This window comes from Hyla sarda, chromosome 7, assembly GCF_029499605.1.
Source record: "Hyla sarda isolate aHylSar1 chromosome 7, aHylSar1.hap1, whole genome shotgun sequence".
NCBI lineage: Eukaryota > Metazoa > Chordata > Amphibia > Anura > Hylidae > Hyla > Hyla sarda.
In genome coordinates this window covers 197,199,885-197,216,305 of record NC_079195.1, presented here as the reverse complement: position 1 = coordinate 197,216,305, position 16,421 = coordinate 197,199,885, and the positions used below count along the sequence as shown (strand labels likewise).

The following is a 16,421-nucleotide window of genomic DNA, read 5'->3' as shown; positions in this document are numbered from 1 at the left end:
GACCCTTACACTTCAATACCTGACTGTCCACACAATGCCTAAATTTCCTAGCAGTATCACTCTGTTAAAGACTTCTTGCTCCTCTGGCCAACTCAAACTCACCACAAGACATCTGAATTCTTCACCCACCCACCTAAAGTTCAAACGCAAATAAGAGGAAGGGGACCGGCAGAGAAGTCCCCCTTTCTTGTTTTTGTCACAATGGCAGCTGAGCACGTGCGAATCACAACACCAACCTGACGTGACTAAGCGAACAGAACGGAAATCCTCACCGACCAGAAAATTACATAAAACTACGTTTCCCTCAAGCAGGTAAAAAGTCACACGAGGCGCCGCAATGTCAAACCCACTCATTTTATTACTGTAACAAGGCTAGGGGAAAAATATATACAATTTAGGTAAATTTCTAAGAATTTTCTCTAATAATTCAAGGTAAAGCTCAAAGATATTTGCGGTGGTTTTCTTATATACGTGAAGCGATGCGAAGGCTGCGTTCACACGGCCATCTAGACCTGTCCCGTTCTTCTCCCGTCAAAAGAAAAAAAAAAAACACGGACAATAATGGATGCAAACGGATGTTATCTGTTTGGATCCGTTATTGTTCAATTAATAAACAAAAAAAATAATTTTTTTATTCTCAGCATGCTCAGAAGAAAAAACGGATTGAAAAAAATGGATCACATTAAAGGAGTACTCCAAAGCGCTGGTACTTAAAAAAAAAAAAAGTTTACCTCATCTGATAGCTCTTTGAAAGACCTTTATAACAATACTCATTTGTCCAAATCGGTCCAGCCGTTCTCCGGTAATTGCTGCCCGAAGCAGTAAGCAGCCATGTCATAGAGACTACATTTCCCATAACTCCCTGCACCCTGCTTCCTGTAAGCTGCTGCCCTCCCCCCTAGGAAATTATAATAAAGTGACGCCCACAGCTCCTTCCCTTGTGGTTCTCCCCTGTCCAATAGGAAGAGCAATGTTGTCTATAATTATTGTAACACTACAACTCCCAGCATGCCCAGAAAGCTATGTGCTGTCAGGTCATGCTGGGAGTTGCAGCGGTGCCTCCAGCTGTTGCAAGACTACTACTCCAAGCATGCTCAGACAGCTGAAGGCTGTCTGGGCATGCTGGGTGTTGTAGTTTGGCAACAGCTGGAGGCACATTGGCTGGGAAACACTGCTGTAACTGCTCTGCATTTACTAAATGGCTTCAAGAATATCCCTGTTAGTTACGGCAGCGTTACTAGCAGGGATATAATTGGCCTGCTAAAGTCACATGTCCGGTCCCGGCTCTGTGGTGAGTGCGCAGGCGCGGACGGAAGACTGTGATTGGCCAGGGGTGTTTTTACTCAGAAAAGGGGGAGTAGCTGACTTCGACCAGGGAGGCCGGCAGAGCCCGCAAAGACTCATGGGAGCGATGAGTCACCGGGAGAAGATGGCACCGGATCAAGAAGAAGAAGCGGTCGGGCGTCATCAGAAGAGGGAAAGGCTTACGGGTTCCGGTCGGAGGAAAAAGTGCAGAGAACGACAGTAAAAGGACCATATGGAAAACATAAGTATATTGCAATGTTATATAACTTTGTTTAATACTTATTTTGCCCCCTAAAGGATTAGCTTCGGAGTACTCCTTTAAAGGCACATCCGTTTTCCCTAGATTTCAATGTTAAATTTACTGTATCCGTTTTTTTCACGGAAGAAAAATTGCTGCATGAGCCGTTTTTTCTGCCATCAAAAAAAAATGTAAATGAGTGCAGACGGGTACAAACGGATGTAAACTGACTGTAAAAAAAAAAAAATCCAAGTGACCTGAATCCGTTTACAGCCCAAAAGAACGGAACCAAAACGGGGGACAGACGGCCCCATAGACTCCTTCAGTATTACTAATATGAACAATAGCCGATCTTTTTCTCAGTCTGTGGCTCTTAGGCTGTTGGCAAAGTGTTCTATATGGTACAGTCTTCTACACCATGTCCAGGAGATGTTCCTACTGGCAGGGACAATGAGGATACGATGTTAGGAAGTGTCCACCGACTGTCTGTAAGTAGTCCCCTGGGCAAGGAGCTAGTTTCGCAACAGCTGGAGGCACCTTGGTTGGGAAACACTGTTCTAAGCAGGTGGAGTAGGGCAATGACATGGCGTGCTGTCAATCATGCTTGGTGGCGTGATTACAGACGGAAGGGACTAGGTAAGTATCGCTCCCCGCCCCAGAGGACTATTTAAGAGGATGGTGAGGGAAACTTTTTAAAGGGGTACTCCACCGGAAAACATTTTTCTTTAAATGAACTGGTGCCAGAAAGTTACAGATTTTTAAATTACTTCTATTTAAAAATCTTAATCCTTCTAGTACTTATCAGCTGCTGTATGCTCCACAGGAAGTTCTTTTCTTTTTGAATTTCCTTTCTGCCTGGCCACAGTGCCATGTCAGGAACTGTTCAGAGCAGGATAGGACAGTTCCTAAAATGGAAAGCAGAAAAGAGAAAAACACAGAGACGGCACTCCAATAGTGAAGATCGTGGGTGATATTTAGGAATGGTAGAATAAAGCTCCCCTTTAGGTGTTGTGCTGGCAGGCACAACACTGGTATGCGCTTTTAGATGCAAGTCTATTGGGATGCGGCCGGCCGTTGGTCCCGCTTGGCAAGTGGTCAGGAACAGGTTAACAGATGTGGAATCCGGGTTGCCTGGCAGGGCTAACCAGATGTCCGATGAAAGTCCGACTTGTGGCTGGATCGGCGCACGCCCGAGGATGGACACAGAGCCAAAATGGAGTTTTGAAGGCTTTATTTGGTGCAGAACAACGCGTTTTGGGGTCACCCCTCTTCGTCAGGTTCATACTGACGAAGAGGGGTGACCCCTCGAAACGCGTTGTAATGCACCAAATAAAGCCTTCAAAACTCCATTTTGGCTCTGTGTCCATCCTCGGGCATGCGCCGATCCAGCCACAAGTCGGACTTTCATCGGACATCTGGTTAGCCCTGCCAGGCAACCTGGATTCCACATCTGTTAACCTGCTCCTAAAATGGACAGAGGTGTCAGCAGAGAGCACTGTGTTCAGACAGAAAGGAAATTCAATCCTGTAGAGCAGTGGTCTCCAACCTGCGCACCTCCAGATGTTGTAAAACTACAACTCCCAGCATGCCCGGACAGCCAACGGCTGTCCGGGCATGCTGGGAGTTGTAGTTTTGCAACATCTGGAGGTTCACAGGTTGAAGATGACTGCTGTAGAGAATACAGCAGCTGATAAGTAGCAGAAGGGTTTAGGATTTTAATATAGAAGTAAATTTACAAATCTGGCACCAGTTGATTTAAAGAAAAATGTTTTCCAGTGGAGTACCCCTTTAACATCATATCCTTACCATCACTGCCGGTAGGAACATCCCCAGAGGATGGTGAGGAAGAAGATTTTATCCAATCTATTGTGTTGCCAACCGTTATATGGTAGAAAACTGATGATAGGTTCCCTTTTAGCCATGTTCACACATGGTATTAAAATTTAAAAAATAAATCTTTTTGCAGCGATACACTGCCTGCAATATGATGGCATGGAGACCTTGTGTGAATTTGGGCCTTATCCATGCAGCCACAGGCTATGTTCACAAAGTATTTTTCGTCTGCTATCGGGGGCTCAAAAAAAATAAAAACTACGGACAGATCATGTAAGGTCATACCACAAGAAACGGACACATTCTACCCTGACAGCCTTGTTTTGGGATAAACAATAAACCTACGGTCTGGATAAATAAAGGAGTAGACAAGGACGTTATGGGTGTGACCCAAAGGACAACAGATCCATGCAAATATAACAAAGGGTTGGATTACAAAACCTGCAAAGCCCCTATTCATGCATTGGCCATTACAATGGGAAAGGTAACAATAATATCAAAAACAAGTACATTTGGAAAAACAAAAATGTTATTGACCTTTTAAATATTGACCTATTTAAAGTATAGGGGTTAAGAGGTCAGATCACGGGGACCCCCATCATCTCGGCTGCAGCACCCTGCACGGAGCGAACTTCACGCTGTGCCTGATGACTGGCGATGCCCCACTTATGTCACGGTCACGCCCCACTCATGATGTCACTGCCACGCCCCATCAATGCAAGTCTATCACCCCCCCCCCCCCCCCCGGCCATCACACCCCCTCCCATAGATTTGCATTGAGGGGGCATGGCCGTGACGTCACGAGCCTCCAGGGCTGAACCCAATGCTCCAAACGTACACCGGGTGCAGCACGGAGGTCATGGGGAACACCCGGGATCAGACATCTAAACCCCTATCTTTTGGATAAGGGATAAGATGTCTAGGGGCAGAGTACCTTTAGGGTCTATTCACATGTACAGTATTCTGCGCAGTTTTGATGTGCAGGATTTCAAGTCATTCAGTTTACATTGAAATCGGCAGCAGAAAATCCTGCGCATCAAATCTGCACTGAATACTGTACGTGTGAATAGACCCTTAAACAACCAACCCAAAACTGGAAGGTTCGGTGAAATTGGATAATCCCACCACCTGAGTCAAAGACAGTACCAACAAGTGTTCAGCAACATGGCGAGTCGTGCCACTTTGTTACCTAAGAAGACAAAATGCAAACAGTCCAAGAGAGATGTACACTGCACATAATACGCCGCCCGTCTGTTTTTACCATGATCTACCAGTCAGAAAAATAATAAGGGGAGCTACATAAGAACTCTAGACATTTAAGATCCTAGCAGTAAATCTTAGGGGGTCTTCGAGAAGCCTAGTGAGTGGGTCGTCACCAGCACTGCTTGCTGAGCAGAGATCATATTGAGTGTTGCTCAGTAACAAAGTGATGCCTCCTCACCCACTATACGAGGGTTGCTAGTGCCACCTAGTTTTACCCCCTTTCCATTATAACTTAAATTCCTCATTGGATTTGAAGGGAAATATAAAGTAGGGATCGACCGATATCGATTTTTTAGGGCCGATACCGATAATCTGTGGCCTTTCAGGCCGATATACCGGAATATCGGTATGTTATCGCCTAAGTTATCGGCAATTTCTCCACCCCCCCCCCCCCCGACCCCGAAGAAGCGGCTGCAGATCATTGATTTAAAGCGGGTGCTTTAAATCAATGAACTGCAGCGGCTTTGTGGGGCCAGAGACGGCAGCCGCCCGCTTCTCTCCCCTGCCTGTCCTTAGTCCAACCACCGCCGCTGCCCCATTGCCTCCCCCATCCCCAGTTTTATAATTACCTGTTCCCAGGACCCGGGCTACTTCTAGCACCGGCGGTTTCCTGAGCTGTCACTGTGCGCACTGACGGTGACGTCGCGTTGAAGACGTCACTCGTCATTGCGCAGCGTAACGCAGGATGCCGCAGGTGCCAAAAGTAGCGCGGACCCCGGGAACAGGTAATTATAAAACCGGGGATAGGGGAGGCAATGGGGCAGCGGAGGTGGCAGGGGCGGTGCGGCGGGGGCATTATTGGATTATAGTCAAGGTAATTGCCGATACCGATAACGTGAATATCGGCCAAACCGATAATCGGTCGATCCCTAATACAAAGTCTACAGTTCTACATAAAGAGGAGTTGAATAGCTGCTACTTCACATCACATTTGTGCCATCCATTACACGGATATCTTGGAAAAATGTCAAACGAGAATGCCAATGTATGTGAACACAAGAGCCCCATTCCTTTCAATGGCTTGAACGTAGTCAGCTAGTGACTACATCCAAGTCATTTTCCAAACACATACAAGTTCTTCTTGGAATCAGTGAAGCAGTAAACCACACTTTGGAGTCCAAGATAAAACTCGCATATATTCGGAATATGATCCGAAAGTAGCCACCAGCTGACTATGTTCAGACCATTAAAAGTAATGGGGGTCGTACCTCTCAGACATATCCGTGCCATGGAGGACACCACCAAGTGATGTGAATCTTCCCTAACTCTTATTTTGGAATGGGATGAAAAATTTACGAATTTTTTTTTGAGCATAACAAATGTTTATTGGGGAATATTTAATAACCTTATTCAACTTATGTAACATTTAACTCACATTGGGCAGTTTAAATTACATTACTATTATTATAGGGGTTGATATGAACAGATTTGTGGTTTTTTTCTAAACACTTTGTTAAATAAAATTAACTTTTTCGAGAAATATATATATTTCTCTAAAAAGTTTTTTTTTTTTTTTTAACAACTAACAGGCTACCATGGCATCCCATTGGCAGCGCTGCCGCGGCGATCCGATCATCCTGCACGGCAGACGGAGGTCCCCTCACCTGCCTCCGCTGCCTTCCGGGAGTCTTCTGCTCTGATCTGCCTTCCCGCAGACCAGAGCAGAAGATGACCGATAACCCTGATCAGTGCTATGTCCTATACATAGCACTGAACAGGATTAGCAATCGTATGGTCCCTATGGGGACTATAAGGGACTATAAGAGTGTAAAAATAAAAGTAAAAAAAAAATTTAAAAACCCTCCCCCAATAAAAACGTAAATTGTGCCAATTTCCCTATTTTACCCCCAAAAAGTGTAAAAAAATAATTTTATATACATATTTGGTATCGCCGTGTGTGTAAATATCCGTACTATTAAAATAAAATGTAAATGATCCCGTACAGTGAACGGCGTGAACGTAAAAAAAAAAAATCCAAAATAGCTGCTTTTTTATAACATTTTATTCCCAAAAATTTTTTATAAAAAAAAATGTAATAAAAGTTTTGTATAAGCAAATATGGCATTAATAAAAAAATACAGATCACAGCGCAAAAAATGAGCCCTCATACCACTGCTTATACGGAAAAATGAATAAGTTATAGGTCTTCAAAATAGGGGGATTTTAAACGTACTAATTTGGTTAAAAAGTTTGCGATTTTTTTTTTAAGCGCAACAGTAATAGAAAAGTGTATAATCATGGGTATCATTTTAATCGTATTGACCCAGAGAATAAAAAACACACGTCATTTTTACCATAAATTGTACAGCGTGAAAACAAAACCTTCCAAAATTTGCTAAATTGCGGTTTTCTTTTTAATTTCCCCACACAAATAGTATTTTTTTGGTTGCGCCATACATTTTATGGTAAAGTCAGTGATGGCATTACAACGGACAACTGGTCGCGCAAAAAACAAGCCCTCATACTAGTCTGTGGATGAAAATATAAAAAAAGAGTTATGATTTTTTGAAGGGGAGGAGGAAAAAACGAAAGCGTAAAAATAAAATTGTCTGAGTCCTTAAGGTCCAAATGGGCCGAGTCCTTAAGTGATTCATTTGAGGTGAAATTCCGCAAGGGGGAAATTCTGCTGCGTGGATAGACCATATAGAGTAAAATCCGCAGCAAATCCACATCAGGATTTTCCCTATAGGCACATTTACTAAGTGTATTTTTTTCTGTTTGAAAAAAATAAATAAAAATCAGCCATAGAAAACTGAGCAGAAATTCAGATTTTTCTGCCACAGATTTTGCTACAATTTTGGATGAAGTTTATTCCCATGCAGTGAGGCTTATTCACACCCTGACTAACGCCGATTTCAGAAAAAAAACTGGCAAAAATGTTGCAATGAGATTTGCATCTAAAAAAAAAATCTGTGCAGTATAGAGGATTGCACAAATTCCAACAAAATATAATGTAAAGCTTTATTGGAATCGATGTGGATTTAGGTTTAGGCTCAGATTCTGCGCTGAAATGAGAGACGATTTCTAAGGCCATGTTCAAAAGGTGCATTGTCACATGTATTCCAACATGGAACATGCACAAAACAACATATAAGGGCTCATTTACATCCATAACACAGCAGTACATCAGAAGATATGTTTGAACAGTCCCTAATCCTATGCTGTGGTATACCAATAGACTTCCATTATGCCAACATACCGTATTTTTCGTCCTATAGGATGCACCGGCGTATAACACGCACCCAATTTATAGGTGCAAAATCTAAAAAAATAAAGATTTTGAACCCAATAGTGGTCTTCAACCTGCGGTCCGGGCATGCTGGGAGTTGTAGTTTTGCAACATCTGGAGGTCCGCAGATTGAAGACCACTGCATAGGAGGTAATACTCACGCGTCCCCGCCGCTCCGGACCCGTCACCGCTGCCCTGAATGTCGCTCCATCGCTGTTGCGCTGTCGCCGTGTCCCCTTCGCTCCGGAACGTCTCTGCTGCCGGCCGGGTATCCTCGCTCTCCGTCGCCGCCATCACGTCGTTACACACGCCGACGCACGTACGCGACGACGTGATGACGAGGAAGGAGAGCGCCGGCCATACAGGGGATCCCTGAACGGAGAAGACACCGAGGAGGCAGGTAAGGTCCCTCCCAGTGTCCTGTAAGCACTAACCCGGCTATTAAGTCGGGCTGTTCGGGACCGCCGCGGTGCAAACGCGGCGGTCCCGAACAGCCCGACTGAACAGCCGGGTTAGTGTCACTTTCCCTTCAGACGCGGCGGTCAGCTTTGATCGCCGCGTCTGAAGGGTTAATACAGGGCATCACCGCGATCGGTGATGTCCTGTATTAGCAACGGGTCCCGGCCGTTGATGGCCGCAGGGACCGCCGCGATAGGGGCGAAAAATACGGTAGTCAAAAGTATGTCACCTTTGGCTACTGGCCATATATTTATTTATTTTTCTTTTTTGTGGTATAAAAAAATTCCTTATGCTATGCTCTTCTGTACCAAAAAAACAAGAGACATATACAAAAAGTATATTTTTTCCCCACAGGCGTGTATTAGTGACGTATGGTGTGGTATAGGTCTACATATGTATATGTTTAACCCCTTTTCGACCACGGACATAAAAGTATGTCCTGGTGCGGCAGTACTTCGCACACCAGGACATACATTTACAACCTGAACATGACCGCGATCACGCTGATGTCCGCCATTCTCCCCTCAGTTGCCACAATCAATACAGATCACCGCATCCGTGGCAATGCGCATGTTTAACTGGATGATCAGATCGCCCGCAGCGCTGCCGCGAGGATCTGATCATCCATAATGGCGGACGGAGGTCCCCTCACCTGCCTCCTGCTGTCTCTCTAGTCTGAGATCGAGCAGACCAGAGCAGATCACTAATAATACTGATCAGTGATATGTCCGATGCATAGCACTGAACAGTATTAGCAATCAAAAGATTGCCATAAATAGTCCCCTATGGGGACTATTAAAGTGTAGTAAAAAATAAATAAATACATTTAAAAAAAAAAGGTTACAAAATGTCTAAAAAGAAAGGTAAATAAAATGTAAAAAATTCCACAATAAAAATGTAAATTGTACCTTTTTCCCCATTTTACCCTAAATAAGAATAAAAAATAAATAAAACATATTTGGTATCGCTGCATGCGTAAATGTCTGATCAAAATATAGTCTTAATGATCCCGTACGGTGAACGGCGTAAATGTAATATGTAATCCTGGGTATCATTTTAATCGTATTGACCCACAGAATAAAGAACACGTCATTTTTACCGTATAGTGTACAGTGCGAAAACGAAACCCTCTAAAATTTGCAAAATTGTTGTTATCATTTAAATTTCCTAACTAAAAAAAAAATATTTCTTTGGGTTCGCCGTACATTTTATGGTAAAACGAGAGGTGTCATTACAAAGTACAATTGGTCATGCAAAAAAACAAGCTCTCATATGGGTCTGTTGATGGAAATATAAGAGTGTTATGGATTTTAGAAGGCGAGGAGGAAACCCTAAAGGGGTACTCCGCTGAAAATCTATTTTTTTTTTATCAATTGGAGCCAGAACATTAAACAGATTTGTAAATTACTTTTATTTAAAATCTTAATCCAGTACTTATCAGCTGCTGTATGTTCCACAGGAACAGGAATTTATTTTGTCTGACCACAGTGCTCTCTGCTGACACCTGTCTGTCTGTCTCAGGAACTGTCAAGCGCAGGAGCAAATCCCCATAAAAAACCTATCCTGCTCTTGACAGTTCCTGAGACAGACAGACAGGTGTCAGCAGAGATCGCTGTGGTCAGACAGAAAATAAATTTAAAAAGAAATGAACTTCCTCTGTAGTATACAGCAGCTGATAAGTATTGGAAGGATTAAGATTTTTAAATAGAAGTAATTTACAAATCTGTTAACATTCTGGCACTAGTTATTTAAAAGTAAAAATAGTTTTTACTGGAGTACCCCTTTAAGGTGAAAATGGGCTTGGTCCTTAAAGGGTTAAAACTTTTATGTCTGTGGTTTTACAAAAAAAAAACAGATGCAGATATTTGCAATTGAACCCAAACGTATATGATAAAAACATATGCAATACCGCACCAAAGTGGACCTGTTTTTGTACATATAACTATAGTATATGTCAGACGTGTGTGTAGTACAGATGTGAACATATAAATCCGGTTGTTTTGTGTCATACTTTAAAATGTGAAATGCAAGACGGTAAATAAACAATTTATTTTACATGTATGCTACTAGGAAATCACATCAGATAGCCCAGACGCAAGTTAACTCTCGCAACTGGTGCTAATCTGTGTGCAGAACTGTGGTGTCCTAAATATGTCATTAGGATCTATCCACACATACAATATCCTGTGCATCTCTGTGAAGATGAAGATTTTATGCTGTACAGTTGTACTACTGGGAGAGCTAAGATTTTTAAAAAGAAGTATTATACAAATCTGTATAACTTTCTGGCACTAGTTGATTTCAAAAAAATAAAATAAAAAATAAAAAAAAATTAAAATATTCCACCGGAGTATCCCCTTAAATCTTGTTCATCAAACATGTGCAGGATATGGTACATATAAAAACTCCTTTAGGGTAGGGTCTAGGGATCGACCGATTATCGGTATCGGCAATTACCTTGCCGATAAGCCGATAATGCCCTGCCCCCCGCACCGCCAACACCCCCCGACCCGAGCCGCGACCGACCCCCCCCCCCCCCGACCCCATTGCCTCCCCCATCCCCGGTTTTATAATTACCTGTTCCCAGGGCCCACACTACTTCTTGCTCCTGCTGCATCCTGCGTTACGCTGTGCGCAATGACGAATGACGTCACCGTCAATGCGCACAGTGACAGTTCAGGAGGACGCCACCGGAGCCAGATGTAGAGTGGACCCCGGGAACAGGTAATTATAAAACCGGGGATGGGGGAGGCAATGGGGCCTGGGCGGTGCGGCGGGTCAGTCGCGGTGCGGTGGGTCGGGTGGGCGGTCGCGGTGCAGCGAGTCGGTCACGGTCGGTCACGGTGCGGTGGGTCGGATAAATAGCCGATAACTTATACCGGAATATCGGTATAAGTTATCGGCTATCGGCCCTAACCTCCACCGATTATCGGTATCGTCCCTAAAAAAACGATATCGGTCGATCCCTAGTAGGGTCACACATGCCTTATTTTGCTGCTGCATATTTTCCTACCCATTCAAGTCAATGGGTAGCAAAATCAGCTGCGTATTTTGCTACCTATTGACTTCAATGGGTAGGAAAACATGCAGCAGCAAATATACAGCAAAATATGGCATGTGTGACCCTAACCTTAGGGTACGTTCACACGTGCGTATTTTGCTACAGATTTTCTGCAGCTGACTTTGCTACCTATTTATTGACTACAGTGGGTAGCAACATCCACCGCAAAAAATCTGCCTAAAAAAAGAATCCCTAAAATCTTCGGATACGCTAAAATCCAAACCGGATCCATCCTGCTGCGGAAAATACGGTGCAGAAGCCTTCAAATGTTTTTAATAGGATTCGGTTGCGCCATGTCGGATCCCAATACCAGATCACAGAATTTAACCGAAATAATTAACATGTTCATTCATTAAGCCGAGAACGCTCTGAAATCCATTACGTCCACAGAGATTGTGCATTTCCGAGCAGACCTGCTAGCACCCGGGGAGATTCCTTAGTGTGAATGAACGAAACAAATTCTAATTTGTTCAGTCTCTACAGTTTCCTCACTACGGACATCCTGACTTTCAGTATCTACCACAATTAGGTACATTGGCTCATAATATAAAATAAAATAAATATCATTGTAAGGGTACATACAATCTCTCTAATGGACATGTGCCAAAGCAACACTTTTCGCTTTGCGTTTGCCACCTAAATTAAGCGTCGGAAATCACATTTCCATTTGCGGAATCTGAGCAAGAATGAGCATGTTTGTTTGTTTTTTGGTGGACATGGATACGTGACGGAAAATCTGCTGTGTAAACACGTAGTAGCCTCCCACTAAAAGAAATGAGAGGCTGCTGCGTGCGGAAGCAGCACTGAATTTCCACAAGGTTTTCCATTGTGTAAATGGGCCCTAAGGTTACGTTGACATGGAATATTTCCATGCAGACATTGCCCGAGCTAGGACAGATTGGGAATGCACCATCTCACAGACGGCAATACATCCCGTGCAGACTCTGCAGAAATAATTGACATGTCTATTCTTTGTGTGGTCACCGGACTTTAAATTTCCGTGCCAGATGTTTCCGGCAAGGAAATTCTGCTATATGAACAGCACGACAGAAGCCCATTGAATTCAATGGGACTCTGCAGCTGCAGAATCTCCATGCAGAATTCCCCAAGGAATTTCTGCTGTGTGAACATAGCCTTAAAATACTGTCACCAAAAGGAAATTCAGCGGATCTGTAATCTTCCGCATGACGCAGAAATGATCCGTAATTAGGGATTACCTCTGCGGCAATTTGTCCCGGACATAAGCACTGCCCTATTGAAAAATGCAAAATTTTCTGACAAAATGTGGGTACATGTTCTTTTGCCAGAATCCAATTTCTTCCCATTAGTTCCGCTACAGAACTTCTGACGTGTGAACTGAGCAGAAAACTCCCACTGAAATCAATAGGAGGCTGCTTCTGCAAACAGAATCGGTGTGAAATCTCTGTAGCATGAACAGTAAGTAACCTTCTCTAGAACCAGTAAGGCTAGGTTCACACGGCCGTTTGCATCCGACCCGTTAAGGGTCCAATCATTTATTTTTTTTTTGAGTCGGTCGAATGCAGACGGCCACTACCGGGTCACGACGGACCCCATTCACTTGCATGGGGCACGTTGGTGACCCTGTAATTTTATAGGATTTCAGCGGAGAAAGAAAAAGAGCTTGCATTTTTTTTTCTCCGCTAAACTCCAGTCCTTCTGGCCAGATTGCCGACGGAACTCCGAACAGCGGAATCCGACAGAAATGTGAATGAGACCTAACATGACATCCTAAAGCACATAGGCCCAGATTTATCAAGGAAAGCCTACGGTAGAGCTATTTTCCCACGTTTATTTGGGTGGTGGGTTTGACTAGCGTGCATCTTGTTTATCAAGAAGGGGCAGCAGGATGATGAATTTTGCGCAGATCTGCTGTGGTGGAAAAGCTCTACCACATACACTTCTTCTAGACGCTTGTGAGGGAGGGGAGTAGACACTTTCCCGGGTCCTGAATTTGGCAGGTTTGGTGTTTTTACTTAATCTCACAGAGCTGCCGGGACATTTTTACTTGCATTTTTAGATGCTACAATCAAATATGATTGCGGTGTCTAAGGGGTTAAAGCCTGGCAACACCATGATCGGTTATGTCTGGCATTAGAGATGGGTCCTGGTGGCAGATAGCAGTCAGGACCACCCAGCTATGACCCGCGCTCAGCTCCTGGGCACTTGTCACAGAAGGGGAGTGGGACGCTGTCATTCACAAGAGGTTAAAGGTTGAATTGTGGAAGGTAGAAGTGATTCTCACGCCGACTGGTAGGGGGTGTAGCTTTGCGCCTAAAAAAAATAAAAAATAAAAAGTACCTTTGCGCACAAAACAGAAACTTTTGACAAAAGTCGCAAATGATAAATACGTGACCACTGCATGGTCAGAAAAAAAAAAGAAAAAAGTTCTACGGATAGGCAAAAAGACTAAAACTGTCTATATCAAAAGACGCATAAATGTCGCTAAATATGCTGCTTGCGCCTGAACTGCGCCAAAACATAATGCAATGATAAATCTCCCCCATAGAACCCAGATACTATATCTAGCTGCTCATGGACCTGTCTCACAAACAGTCTACCTTCAGATGATGCAAAACTACAACTCCCAGCATGCCCGAACAGCCTTCGGCTGTCCGGGCATGCTGGGAGTTGTAGTTTTGGAACAGCTGGAGGCACCCTGGTTGGAAAATAACGCCATAGACAAAGATTTATTGAAATATTTGAAATGTTATTTGTAAACACACTATTAAAAAACAAACAAACAAACATGGAGTCTGGCAAAAAATAAATTAAGTGTGGAAATCACAAAAGATGCGGTTACCATAACAACCAGCACCACACTGTTGCTACCTGGAAATTCTTATGGGTTTTGTCCATTATTCACCATATTTTCATATAACAATCACAGGAATGGAGGCTACTTCCCCACACACACACAACGTTGTTTTACGTCTCCGGTTGCCAAGCACACAGCTCTACACGGAGGCCATGGAGACCCCATCTAAGCAGCTCCACTCCTCCCACCACACTGGACCTGAGAGAGGAGACAAAAAGAACAGCTGTCCCTAGCAACCAATCAGCTCGCAGCTCTTACAGACGCCCTGCCAGATCACAAAACGAAAGCGGCCCTCTGATTGGTTACCATGGGCAACGGCGGGCCTGATAACTGGAGCAGACAATGAAGAGAGCGTTTTGTTTTTTTTGTTTGCCCACAGCAGCCAATCAGATCGCAGCTCTTATAGACGCGCTGCGGGTGACACAAGGAAAGCGGCCGTCCGGTTGCTAGGGGCAACCGCTCCCGTCCGTTCGCTTCGGGTAGGCCCGCGGTATTGTTCCCGGTTGGTAAGCGGCAGGGCTGTGGTTGGGAGCGGACGGGAAGCGCTGTCTGGGCGGGGCAGGTGCCGAGTCACTCAGCTACAGGCCTCCGTGACCATCGATGAGAGAACCCCGGCCTTCCCGTTGTCACCCAGCAGCAGTAGCAGCAGCCATCTCGTCCATCCCCCACCTTCCCCCCGGGGAAGCTGAGAATAGCACACCCTCCCCTCCCCCCGAGAGCGGAGACGGCGGCTGAGAAGGCGGCGATCCCGGAACCCAGCCCCGAGCTGGAAACGAGTACTCACCGGCGATGGGTCTCAGCTGTCCGTGTCCCGGGCATTTCGAGCTGCCGGCGGGGTGCTCGCCTGGCGGAGAGCGGGGAGCATCGTGTCCTTCCGGCTGCTCAGCTCTTCTTCCTGCTCCCAGAATCCTCCGCGATCCCTCCCCTCCCCCAGTCCACACTCACCCCCCCCTCCTCCTCCTCCCAACGACATCTGCCCACTCCCCCCGATTGTCTTGTGTCACCCCCCCCAAATCCCGGGATCATCTGTTCCACATTCAACCGTGTGCACACTGTGCGGAATGCGATAGAGCGATCTGTGCGGTCACCGCCTCGTTATAGCCCGGTGCACACTGCAGAATGGCTGCGGATTTTCGGCCAGTCAATGTTACTGGTGAGGAAGCCTCCCAGTCTATAAAATGAGGGAAATACACATTATAGGCTAGTGTGTCCCCCAACCTGTGGCCATCCTGGTGTTGTAGTACTACAACTTCCAGCATGCCAAGAGAGCCTATACATCAACCTCTCTACAAGTGCTCTCCAAACTGTGGACCTGCAGGTGTTTCAAAACTACAACTCCCAGCATGCCCAGGCAGCCCATATCTCAACCACTGTACCAGTGGTTTCCAAACTGAGGACCTCCAGGTGCTTCAAAACTACAACTCCCAGCATGCCCAGGCAGCCCATATGTCAAACACTATACAAGTAGTCTCCATACTGTGGACTTTCAGATGTTGCAGAACTACAACTCCCAGCATACCCTGAAAGTCTATACATAAATCACTATGCAAGTGGTTTCCAAACTGTGTACCTCCAGATGTTGCAAAACTATCACTCACAGCATGCCCGGACAGCTGGGAGTGGTAGTTTTGCAACACCTGGAGGTCAACCATATGGAAATCTTTGCTACAGTGCTTTACATACGAAATGTCAGGGCATGCTGGAAGTTGTAGTCTTGCAATATCTTCAAGTCCTCAATATGGAGACTACTTGTACAGTGGCGGACATATGGGCTGCCTGGGCATGCTGGGAGTTGTAGTTTTGAAGCACCTGGAGGTCCTCAGTTTGGAAACCACTGGTACAGTGGTTGAGATATGGGCTGCCTGGGCATGCTGGGAGTTGTAGTTTTGAAACATCTGGAGTATCACAGATTGAGGACACAATGTTATTGTGCATATGCAAACATTGCAAGCAAAGAAAAATTCCACAAAAACAATAAAAAAAAAAAAAATATATATATATATTAAATGAAAGGGGGAAGGCCGGCACTGTAGAGAATGGCTTGTAGTCAGAGGTATGTTTCAGCTCAAAAACCTTGGAGTTTTACACACATATATATATATATATATATATATATATATATTTGCTTATTTAGGAGGAGAGACAGGACAGTAGAACATGGCAACAAGGGCAAATAAGTAGCGTTTCATATGCCGGT

At 44.7% G+C, this 16,421-nt stretch overlaps 1 protein-coding gene across 7 annotated transcripts in view; it reads right to left on the bottom strand.

Annotated features, from left to right (window-relative positions):
* RC3H1 (ring finger and CCCH-type domains 1) overlaps positions 1-15,151 on the bottom strand; it is a 112,421-nt gene extending 97,270 nt beyond the window's left edge. For 3 of the 7 annotated variants that reach the window (XM_056532036.1, XM_056532043.1, XM_056532042.1), the window contains exon 1: positions 15,009-15,151. The gene's annotated coding sequence lies outside the window, so the exon portion shown is untranslated. Of the gene's footprint in view, positions 1-14,209; positions 14,495-14,530; positions 14,575-15,008 lie in introns of those variants that run through there. The other 4 variants (XM_056532039.1, XM_056532038.1, XM_056532037.1 and 1 more) reach the window with 4 other exon arrangements.
* Between the last annotated feature and the right edge of the window lie 1,270 nt (positions 15,152-16,421).